Consider the following 13,045-nt stretch of genomic DNA (forward strand, 5'->3'; position numbering starts at 1 on the left):
GGAATGCAAGTGCTTATTTACATGTGAAGGACCAACTATTTCTCACTTTCAGGCAGTGTGATTTAGGTGGCTTTGGTTTCGCTTCTTAATTCTAAACCTAGTTATGTGATCCAGTGGAGATACTTAGGATTACAGGAGTTGGTTCACAGAAAGGCGATGATTCAAGCCAAACCCAGGAAAACCAGGCTGGGAAGCTAAAAATATATTTACATTCATGGAGACAAAGGAAAATGTAACACTGGGGAAAGTGTATCTTAAAAGAGCCCATAGGGAAAACAATGTTCAAAGTTGAAAAGGTATAGATTTGATACATGTTTTAATAATTGGTCTAGTTGTGCTTAAAGCCACACAGCTTTGGCTTTTCAGTTAGGAGAATCCAATGATTTCCCTTTTCATTGGATAAGCCATTGTGAACTGGATCTTGATTTCTTACACCAAATGGGCCCTGCCCATTGCATCTCTCCTCACTTGCCCTCCCAAACCCCTGGCACTCCACCAGCCCCTGGAGGGGTGGGAGGGAGAAAATGTTTTTTCCTGTTTTTATTTTACTTTGAGCAATTTAAAGAAAGATAACATTAAGCCTAATTTTAAAATTTTATTAGGCACTTCATTTTCATTGATTATGAAAGCGTTCTTGTATTATTGGGCCATGACTTAAAATTATTTTATAGCAATTTAAACAACAGAGGTTTTTGTTTGAAATAGTTCCCAGTTATCTGCTAGGATACCATATCAGAGCCTTTGTGTTTGGCCTCTTACCTAGATGATTATTGACTACAAGTACTAAACTATGCAAAGACTACTGATATTGAGAAGGGAACTTAATATTCACTTTACAAGAGCTCATGCTTGAATATAAGTAATTATACTTTAATTGTTCCTGCAGTTCCCTTAGCACTAAACTCCTGCACATCCTCCAAGGAGAATTAGTTCAGTAAACACAATCTGAGTAAAATAAAGATGAAAAACATCTAACTATAAACAGTTATCCTATAATTGGAAGGATTTTAATCCTATGATTTGAAGGATTAAAATTTCTGTCCCAAATTTATTATATTTACTCTTAGGTTTATATTCCATCATGAACATACACAAACCCCAAATGTCTAACACTGAGCACAACATTAATTAGAAACATCATCCCCAGGTCTCCAAATTAAGATGACTATGATTGTAAACTTTGAAAGAAATATACTTATTCATGTTACAGCTTCAGTAAAATAGTCATGTCCCACAAATTCACACTGTGACTAGAATGACTTGATTGATAAGTACTGATTTGTGCCTAGGTGCCTAGGGTACTATACATATATTTTAAAAATGAGGGTCATGCATGTTTATTGTATGTATACATTGTACTGTTTCCTAAGATTTATGTCCAGAAGAATCTGTAAAATATGAGTAAACTGAGGTGTAAAGAAGCGATATGTTGACAGTCCCATAGCCCTTGATGTGGAGTTGTTATTTGACCCAGAGAGCGCAAGTGTAATACAAACCCAAGATTTTATTATACTGCCTCTAGTGGATAAAGGGCTTGTCAAAGCATTTCTAATGAATTCTAAATATAATTCTATCAAATTTAATAACACTGATTTTCACCAAAGACTCTAAGAGTCTCAAAATAAAAAAATGTTTGTTGTCCTGTTGGCACTGGGACTAGGTTTAACGAGGCATCACCCTTTTAAAAAGGATGCCAACATGTGGTTTTAAAGAATCAGTTCCCCTGATCTATCCGATTTATTCCACATCCTGCTAATACCAGGTTAAAATTGCTTACCCACTTCTAATCATTTTCACAGTATATTAATTTATAAACTGCATATTCAAACTTCCATTTTCAAGGGAATTTAACTTTATTGAGGTGGGAAAATGAGCATTCTTTAATATATAAAGTAATGTAGGAAAGGACATTGCTTTAAATGTTATGAGTAAAATATATTGAATTTTATGAACAAATTATGGTCTAGTCACAAACATATATAGAGCACATTTTATTGACAGTCCACATCGAGGATGTAATTCAAACCAACCTTCTGTGAAGTTTGTTAATTATATAGTTTGATTTACCAGAAGCTTTAATTTTTGTTGTTCTTTCAGATTATTTTAATATGTATTATGCTGAATTTTTTACAAAAATTATAATCATAATGTATTATATTAGCTTTATTGTTCATTTAATATATTTTAACCATCTTTCATTGGCAATATATAGAATTTTTCATTCTTTTGAATGAAGAATAGCTGTACCATGTACTCATAGCTGTACCATGAGTTTATTTAACCAATTCTGAATTGATGAATGTTTGGAATTTTTCAGTACTTTGCTATTGTAAACAGTAACGTAAAATACTTGTGTACATATTTACTTACTTGCTTAGATCTTTTTATATTATTAAAAGGTCAGAAGTGGAATTGACTTCTTAAAAGAAGCTTTATTCTTAATCACCAAAAACTGAAAGTTATCATGATTTATTTTGCAATAACCAAGCCATGGGTTTCAATAATTGGTAGAAAAGGTTTAAGGATATTGAGAATATCCTTAAAGGGAAACGTGGATTCTTGTTATTGACAATGAGAATCAATTTCTGCCATTCCTGTTCCCATAACTTTTTAGGGACTGGAATGATAAAATTACATGGCCATGTCTCGCTTGCCATTATAGTCTGAATGAATTTAAATTCCATCAGTTGAATATAGTCCTACAAGATTTTGAAGGCAGAAAGTAACTGGAGTCCATATTTATCCCGTTGAAGCGTGGACTTTCTCATGTATGCATGTTTGCCGTGGCTGGATACCAGCCCTCCATTTCTGTCACTAACTTCATGGTATTGGGCAGCTGTGATACTGAGAGCTGGCAGCAGCTCTTAAAGTTCCTGACCTTCTTTGCAGTAGCCACAGATTCTGGCATCTAGGTCACAAATGTGAGTGTACAACTTATGGAAAGAAATTAAATGTGTATACATATATACACACACCCAAACATATATATGTATACATATGGTCTTTGTGCTCATGACTACAATGATAACAAGTAGAAAAAATAAACTTTTAGGTGGAGAAAAGTTGAAAATGGTAAGTTGGATAACTAAGAATGGGAAACTACAATCCAAACGTATGGTTAAAAAGGTGATTATTAGAGTCAACAAAATAACCACTGGTGGCTACATTATTCACCCATTGGAATTAGAAATAACAAGACTTTGACATTTTAATAACAAGCTGAATGTTTTTGAGGGCTTATATAATATAAATTAGTTTTCTACGTTGGGACTGTTCCGTAATTGTGTATTCTATACCTGTGTTTTTGCTTTTTAGTGCGCAATAGCTGTATGCCTGTGCGCTTATCCTTTGCTGCCATCAGGTGGTTACATGAAGAAATAACAGAAACAGTTTTATCCCCCAGCCTTACCCCACACAATTTTGTGGGGTTAATCCTGAAGGAAAATTTAGAAAAGTAGATATTTTAAAATTAAATATTAGATTCCAATCCTAAAAAATAAATTCGACTACAAACAACGAGTCTCAAATATATATTCTTGTACTAAACATACACACACGAACATATATATATATATGGAGAGAGGGCATGCTACCTTGCCATTTGTTAATAAATTCAGTTCCTCTAGGCTTTTTGTAAATGATTGAGAGCAGAAAAGTGAAAAGAACATACTTTTTTAAAATAAAGGGATCATTGACTCTCCTTTTTTTCATTCACAAGAGTGAGCCATAGCTTTAAACAAGGAGATGCCCCCTCAAAGTTCTCATAGTCTTCCAGTGATCAATCAATGCATAGATTTTTTTTTTTTTTTTTTTTTTTTTTTTTTTTTTTTTTTTTTTGGACAGAGTCTCGTTCTGTCGCCCAGGCTGGAGTGCGTGGCGCGATCTCGGCTCACGGCAATTCTCCGGCCCCTGGTTCACGCCATTTCTCCTGCTCAGCCTCCCGAGTAGCTGGGACTACAGGTGCCCGCCACCACGCCTTGTATTTTTAGTAGAGACAGGGTTTCACCGTGTTAGCCAAGATGGTCTGGATCTTCTGACCTCGTGATCCACCCTCCTCGGCCTCTCAAAGTGCTGGGATTACAGGCGTAAATGCATGAAATATTTAAAGTGGATAATTGAAAGAGAGAATCAGCCAACAAAAATAAAAATGCAGCAAAGAAACAAAAAGTGATTAATGAAATTAAATCCAAATCAAGCATAAATTGACTTATAAAGAAAGAGCTTAACTTGGAAATGTTCACATTGTCTCAATTGTAAGACTTCAGATACACAACCAGAGGAACTTAGTGAAAGCAAACTGGATGTACGTTTTCCCAATGATGATTAGAATAGCCCTGTACATTTTAAACTCGCATGACTACTTCTATGGTTCTGCACTACCATGAAATGTGAACACTGCCTTTATACAAAAATATTGATGTGGTCAACGTATTTTTATATTAAATATTCCGACCTAATTTCTAAATGGATAACACTGATTGTAAAAATTCTTTACATAACCACCCATGATACTAAGCCAAGTGGGCATAACAGTATCGAGAAGATGTGAAATTAATATGCACTTCCAACTCATTATGAAATATAAGCACACCCATTTATTACCCTTTCCAGAATGTTATCAAATTTTCAGTTAAAAAACAAAAAACAAAAAACAGCTCCCTGTCATAAAGATCAAGAAAAGGGCTCACCAGTGTAAGGGTATTATGGAGGAATTTGGGTCATGAGCAGTGGATGGAAGTTTTGTGAAGAGAAGAAACAATGCTGAGAGTGCACAGCCTTCTCATGTGGGAAGAGGCTGGGGGGGAGTCTAGGTGAGGAGGGCAGCCTCTCTGAGGACACAGGAGACGCTCTAGTCTTAGAGCTGTGGAGAGCGAGGCAAGACAGATGACAATTAGTTAAGGAACCATTGATAGGAAAACCAGCCCAGAACTCCTCCCCAGCTCTGAAAATGACGGGCAACATGTAGTCAAACATTTTATTCATATCTTCTATTTTTTAAATGAAACCCCTTTGGGGGCAGAACTATAAATTATGCAGGTTTTGATGACCCAAAATAAAGCCCCTTGTATTTTGCATTACAGAGCATGCATAGTGATAACCTTCTAATTTCTTGTCTGTGCACCCAAATTAAGGCCCATCACTTGATGTATCCTACTTACCTATGTGGAGATCTTATTTTGAGAACGTGTAAGAAAATGGAAGATTAATTCAGAAAGGTTAATATTTTCTTACTAAAATCCCAGAAAATGTCAAAAGACAAAATGGAGCAAAAAAAAACTTAAATAAATAATTATTTCAAGTGTCTTAGAACTGAGAAAAAAATATAAATTGTCATATTAAATGATTCAACAAGTAAAAAACAAGATTAACTCCCTACTTTTAGCAGAATTAGTTGCCATTTAGTTAACCAGTGTTATTAATACTCATTCTTGTCTTATTAATGAAACCCTGTTGATTTTAGATGAATTAAACCATGTTAACTTACTTTAAAATAATATGTTTATATTACTGTTTTTAAACGTTAAAATAATAAATATTGTATATATTTGAGGTGTGTAACATGATATGTTGATATACATACACATAGTGAAATGATTAACTGGCCAGGCATGGTGGCTCATGCCTGTAACCCCAGCACTCTGAGAGGCTGAGGCAAGAGGATCACTTGAGGTCAGGAGTTTGAGACCAGCCTGGGCAAGACGGTGAAACCCCATTTCTATAAAAAATTTAAAAATTAGCCAGATGTAGTGGCTCACACCTGTAGTCCCTGCTACTCAGGAAGCTGAGGTGGGAGGATTGCTTGAGCCCTGGAATTCAAACTGGCAGTGAGCCAAGGTCACACCATGGCACCCCAGCCTGGGTGACAAAACATCATCTCTAAAAAAAAGACATACAATTTGAATGGAGACTTTTCTTATTAGAAATTATTTTATAAAGAAATGATTACTACAGTCAAGCATATTAACATATCCGTCTCCTCACACAGGTACCGTGTATGTGTGTGTGTGCACGTGTGTGTGTGTGGTGAGAGCAGCTAAAATCTACTCCTTAGCAAATTTCAATATGCAATACAGTATTATTAATTGCAGTCATCATGCTGCACCTTACATATCTAAACTTATTTGTCTTACATAACTGCAACCTTGTACCCTTGACAAATACTGCCCCATTTCCCTTTCCTCCCATCGCCTGATAACCACCCTTTTACTCTGCTTTTGTGAGTCCAACTTTTATAGAGTTCATATATAAATGAGATCAGGAAGCAGTTTTCTTTCTATTTCTGGCTTATTTCATCTAGCACAATGTCTTCCTGGTTCATTCAGGTTGTCAAAAATGGCAGCATCTCCTTCTTTGTAAAGGCAAAATAACATTCTATTATATTATATATACATATATATAATACAAACATATTTTATATATGCTATATAGTATATTATATAACACCATTATATAATATACAATATATAATATGTATATTATATATGTATTATTTCTTTATACATTTATATATATGTCTGTTCTCATGCTGCTAATATATACATACACAAGACTGGGTGATTTATAAAGGAAAGAGGTTTAATTGACTCACAGTTCCACATGGCTAGGGAGGCCTCACAGTGATGGCTGAAGGTAGATGAGGAGCAATTTTTTTTTTTTTTTTTGAGACAGAGTCTCACTCTGTCACCCAGGCTGGAGTGCAGTGGCACGATCTCTGCTCACTGCAAACTCTACCTCCCAGGTTCATGCCATTCTCCTGCTTCAGCCTCCTGAGTAGTCGGGACTACAGGCGCCCACCACCATGCCTGGCTAATTTTTTTTCTTGTATTTTTAGTAGAGACGGGGTTTCACCATGTTAGCCAGGATGGTATCAATCTCCTGACCTCGTGATCCACCCACCTCTGCCTCCCAAAGTGCTGGGATTACAGGTGTGAGCCACCGCACCTGGCCAAGCATCTTACATGGAAACAGACAAGAGGGTATGTGCAAGGCAACTCTCCCTTACAACACCACCATATCTCATGACACTTATTCACTTTCATAAGAACAGCACTGAAAGACCTGCTCCCATGATTCAATTACCTCCCACCAGGTCCCTCTCACGATATGTAGGTATTATGGGAATGACAATTCAACATGAGATTTGGGTGAGAACACAGCCAAATCGTATCATTCGACCCCAGCCCCTCCCAAATTTTATGTCCCCACATTTCAGAAGCACAATAATGCCTTCCCAGCAGTCCCCCAGTCTCAACTTATTCCGAATTAACTCAGAAGTACAAGTCCAAAGTTTCATCTGAACAAGACAAGTTTCTTCCAGCTATGAGCCTGTAAAAAAAAAAAGAAAAAAAAGCAAGTGAGTTACTTCCTACATACAGTGGGGGTACAGATATTGGGTAAATACAACCATTCCATATGGGAGAAATTGGCCAAAACAAAGGGACTGCAGGGCCCATGAAACTTCAAAATCCATTAAAGCAGTCATTAAACCTTAAAGTTTCAACATGATTTCCTTTGACTCCATTTCTCACATCCAGGTCACACTGATACAAGGGATAGACTCCCATGGCCTTGAGAAGCTCCATCCCTGTGGCATTGCAGGGTATCACTACTCTCCTGGATGCTTTCATGGGCTGGTGTTGAGTGTCTGTAGCTTTTCCAGGCAGATGGTTCAACCTATCAATGGATCTACCATTCTGGAGTCTAGAAGTTGATGACCTCCTCTCACAGCTCCACCAGGCAGTGCTCCCGTTGGGAATCTGTTTGGGGGCTTCCAGCCACATTTCCCTTCTATACTGCCCTAGTAGAGGTTCTCCATGAAGGCCTCACCCCTGCAGCAAACTTCTGCCTGGACATCCAAGTGTTTCCATATATCCTCTGAAATCTAGGTGGAGGTTCCCAAACCTCCATTCTTGACTTTTGTGCACCCAAAGGCCCAACACCATATATAACCCACCAAGGCTTGGGCCTTGCACCCAATAGCCTGAGCTGTATGTTGGTCCCTTTTATTCATGGCTGGGAGCTGAAGCAGGCTGGGATGCAGGGCACCATGTTCAGAGACTGCATAAAGCAGGGAGGGCTGGGGGCCGAGCCCATGAAACCATTTTTCCCTCTTAGGCCTTCAGGTCTGTGATGGAAGGGGCTACCACGAAGGTCTCTGACATACCCTGGAGACGTTTTCCCTGTTACCTTGGTGATTAGCATTTGACTCCTCATTATTTATGCAAATTTTGGCAACAGGCTTGAATTTCTTCCTAAAATTTTTTTTTCTTTTTTACTGCGTTGTCAGATTGCAAATTTTCCAGACTTTTATGCTCTGTCACCTCTCAAATGCTTTGCCACTTAGAAATTTATTCCACCAGATACCCCAAATCATCTCTCTCAAGTTCAAAGTTCCACAGATCTTTACGCCAGGAGCAAAATTCCACAAGCATCTTTACATAGCAAGAATGACCTTTACTCTAGTTCCCAACAAGTTCCTCAACCCCATCTGAGACCACCTAAGCTTGAATTTTATTGTCCGTATCACTGTCAGCATTTTGGTCAAAGCCATTCAGCAAGTCTCTAGGAAGCTCCAAACATTCCCACATCTGTCTTTTGAGCCCTCCAAGTCTCTAGGAAGTTCCAAACTTCTCCACATTTTCCTATCTTGTTCTGAGCCGTCCAAACAGTTTTAACCTCTGTCTGTTACCCAGTTCCAAAGCTGCTCACACATTTTCAGGTATTTTTATAGCAGTATCCCACTCATGTTACCAATTAACTGTATTAGTCAGTTCTCATGCTGCTAACAAAGATATACATGAGACTGGGTAATTTATAAGGAAAGAGGTTTAATCGACTGACAGTTCCACATGGCTAGGGAGGACTCACAATCATTGCTGAAGGTGAATGAGGAGCATCTTACATGGCAACGGGCAACAGGGCATGTGTGGGGGAAGTCCCCTTTATAAAACCATCAGATCTCATGAGACTTATTCACTATCATGAGAATAGCATGGGAAAGACCTGCCCCCATGATTCAATTACCTCCCACTAGGTCCTTCTCATGATACTTGGGAATTATGGGAGCTACAATTTAAGATGAGATTTGGGTGGAGAGACAACCAAATTATACTAATATGATTTCTTTATATGTATTTTATATATGATTTCCTTATCTGGTAATCCATTCATAGGCACTTGGGTTGTTTGCATATATTTACTATTGTGACCAAAGCTGCAATGAACATCTCAGTGCAGATATCTCTTCAAGGTATCAGTTATCTTTCCTTTGGATACATATCCGGAAATGAGAATGCTGGATCGTATGGTAATTCTATTTTTATTTTTTTGAGGAACAACCATAACATTATTTCATATAATAGCTTTACCAATTTACATTCCCACCAACTATGTACAATGAATTGTTTTTCTCTAATCCTCATCAAAGATTATTACTTTCTTGATAATCATCTTTTTTATAATAGGCATTCTATCAAGTGGGAGGTGATATCTCATTGGGGTTTTAATTTGCATTTTTCTAATGATTAGTGATGTTGAACAACATTTCATATACTGATTGGCCATTTGTCTGTTTTCATTGTAAAAATGCTTACTCATTTTATCTATTCTTTAATTAGGATTTTGTTTATATATTTGTTTTCTTGCTATTGAGTTGTGTGAGTTCCTTATACATTTTAAATGTCAACCCCTTAATATACCTAGAGTTTGCAAATATTTTCTCCCAGTCCATAGGTAACCTTTTCATTTTGTTAATTGTTTCCTTATGTATTAATCAGTTCTCATGCTGCTAATAAAGACATACCCAAGAATGGGTGATTTACAAAGGAAAGAGGTTTAATTGACTCATAGTTCTTCATGACTGGGGAGGCCTCAGGAAACTTACAGTCATGGAGGAAAGGGAACCAACCACATCCTTCTTTTCATGGCAGCAGCAAGGAAAAGTGTCAAGTAAAAGGGGTAAAAGCTTCTTATAAAACAATCAGATATCCTGAGAACCTACTCACTATCATGAGAACAGCATGAGGGTAACCACCCCCATGATTGCATTACCTCCCACCAGGTCTCTACCATAACATGTGGGGATTATGGGAACTACAGTTCAAGATGAGATTTGAGTGGGGACACAGCCAAACCATATTATTCCACACTTGACTCCTCTCAAATCTCATGTCCTTATGCTGCGAAACATAATCATCCCTTTCCAACAGTTGCCCAAAGTCTCAACTCATTCCAGCATTAACCCAAAAGTCCAAGTCCAAGGTTATATCTCAGACAATTCAAGTTCCTTCTGCCTATGAGTCTGCAAAATCAAAAGCAAGTTAGTTACTTCCTAGATACAATGGGGGTGCAGGAATTGGGCAAATACACCCAATCCAAATGGGAGAAATTGGCCAAAATGAAGGAGTTATAGGGGTCATGCAACTTCAAAATCCACTAAGGCAGTCATTAAACCTTAAAGTCTCAACATGATCTTCTTTGTCTTCATGTCTCACATCCAGATCATGCTGATGCAAGAGGTGGATTCCCACAGCCTTGAACAGCTCCACCCTTATGGCTTTGCAGACTACAGTCACTCTCCTGGCTGCTTTCAAGGGCTGGAGTTGAGTGTTTATGGCTTTTCCAGGCACACGGTGCAAGCTGTCTATAGATCTACCATTCTGGGGTCTGGATAATGGTGGCCCTCTTCTCACAGCTCCATTAGGCAGTGCCCTAGTAGGGACTCTGTTTGGGGGCTCCAACCCCACATTTTCCTTCTACACTGACATAGCAGAGATTCTCCACGAAGGCTCAGCCCCTGCAGCAAACTTCTGCCTGGACATCTGGGTGTTTCCATACATCTTCTAAAATCTAGGTAGAGTTTTCCTGAACCTTCATTCTTAACTTCTGTGCACCCACAGACCCAACACCCTGTGTAAACTGCCAAGGCTGGGGGATTGCACTCTCTCAATCAATACCCTGATCTGTATGCTGACCCCTTTTAGTCTTGGGTGGGAGCTGAAGCAGCTGGAATTCAGGGCACCATGTCCCAAGGCTGCCAATAGCAGGGGGGCCTTGGGCTGGGCCCATGAAACCGTTATTCCCTCCTAGGCCTCCAGGCCTTTTATGGGAGTCTCTGACATACCCTGGAGACATTTTCCCCACTGTTTTGGTGATTAGCATTTGGCTCCTTGTTACATAGGCCAATGTTTGCAGCAGGCTGAAATTTCTCCCCAGAAAATGGGTCTTTATTTTCTACTGTATCATCAGGCTGCAAATTTTTCAAACTTTTATGCTCTGCTTCCACTTGAAAGTTGTGCTGCTTAGAAATTTCTACCACTAGATACCCTAAATCGTCTCTCTCAAATTTACAGTTTCACACATCTCTAGGGCAGGAACCAAAAGCTAATAGTCTCTCTGCTAAAGACTTATAGCTAAAATGACCTTTACTCCAGTTGCCAACAAGTTCCTCAGCCCCATCTGAGACTACCTCAGCCTGGACCTTATTGTCCCTATCACTGTCAGCATTTTGGTCAAAGCCATTCAACAAATCTCTAGGAAGTTCCAATCTTTCTTACATCTTCCTGTTTTCTGAGTCCTCCAAGTGTCCAGAAAGTTCCATACTTTCCCACATTTTCCTATCGTCTTCTGAGCTCTCCAGACTATTCCAACCACTGCCTGTTACCCAGTTCCAAAGTTGCTTCCACTCTTTTGGGTATTCTTACAGCAGCACTCCACTCTCTGCAGTACCAATTTACTGTATTAGTTCATTTTCATGCTGCTAATAAAGACATGCATGAAACTGGGTAATTTATAAAGGAAAGAAGTTTAATAGACTCACACTTCCATCTGGCTGGTGGGGCCTCAGGAAACTTACAGTTATAGTGGAAGGGGAAGAAACCACGTCTTTCTTCACATGGTGGCATCAATGAGAAGTGCCAAGCAAAAGGGGAAAATCCCCTTATAAAACCATCAAATCTCCAGAGAACTCACTATTACAAAACCAACATGAGGGTAACAGCCACCATGATTAATTTACTTGCCACTGGATCCCTCCCATGACATGTGGGGATTATGGGAACTATAATTCAAGATGAGTTTGGGTGGGGACACAGCCAAATCAAATCACCTTTGCTACATAAAAGCTTTTCAGTTTGATGTACTTCTCCTTGTTTATGTATTTATTTATTTTTAATTGCTTGTGCTTTTGGTGTCATACTCAAAAGTTACCGTGAAGAACAGTGTCAGGGAGATTGCCTCTGTGTTTTCCTCTAGAAGTTTTGTAGTTCCAGGTCTCCAATTTAAGTCTTTCATTCATTTTGAGTTGACTTTTGTAAATAATGCGAAGTAATTGTCCTAAACACTACACACACACAAACACACAAACTTTTAAAATAAATTGATTCAGTAAAGTTTCAGACTACTAAATCAGCATAATAAGTCAGTAACATTGTTATAAACTAACAATGAATTATCTGAAAAGAAAATCAGGAAAATTATCACATTTAGAACAGCATCCAAATCAATAAAATATTTGAAAATGAATTTAGCCATGGAGTTGAAAGATCTGCACACTAAAAACCATGAAACACTGATGAAAGAAATTGAGGAAGACACAAGTAAATGGAAAAATACCTCAAGTCTATGGATTGGAAGAATTAATTTTGCTAAAATGTCCATACAACCCAAAGTTCCATACATATTTAATGTAATTCCTATCAAAAATTTAAAGTCATTGTTTAGAGAAACAGTAAAAAGCATATAAAATTCATATGGAACCACATTTGCCTGCAATGTTCCTCCTGCACCCTCAATTGACAAAATAAAACACGAGGCTCACTGTAGAGAGGAAATACTTAAGGTCCATTATTACAGCAGATAAGGAAGGGATAATTTAGCTGACAGACAATAGAGGGTTTAAGTTAATATAAAACAAACTACATTAGACTCTCTGCTTGTCTGTTACTGGTGTATAAGAATGCTTGTGATTTTTGCACATTAATTTTGTATCCTGAGACTTTGCTGAAGTTGCTTATCAGCTTAAGGAGATTTTGGGCTGAGACTTACA

The sequence above is a fragment of the Rhinopithecus bieti genome, unplaced genomic scaffold (assembly GCF_001698545.2).
Source record: "Rhinopithecus bieti isolate Rb0 unplaced genomic scaffold, ASM169854v2 scaffold_10982, whole genome shotgun sequence".
Classification (NCBI taxonomy): Eukaryota; Metazoa; Chordata; class Mammalia; order Primates; family Cercopithecidae; genus Rhinopithecus; species Rhinopithecus bieti.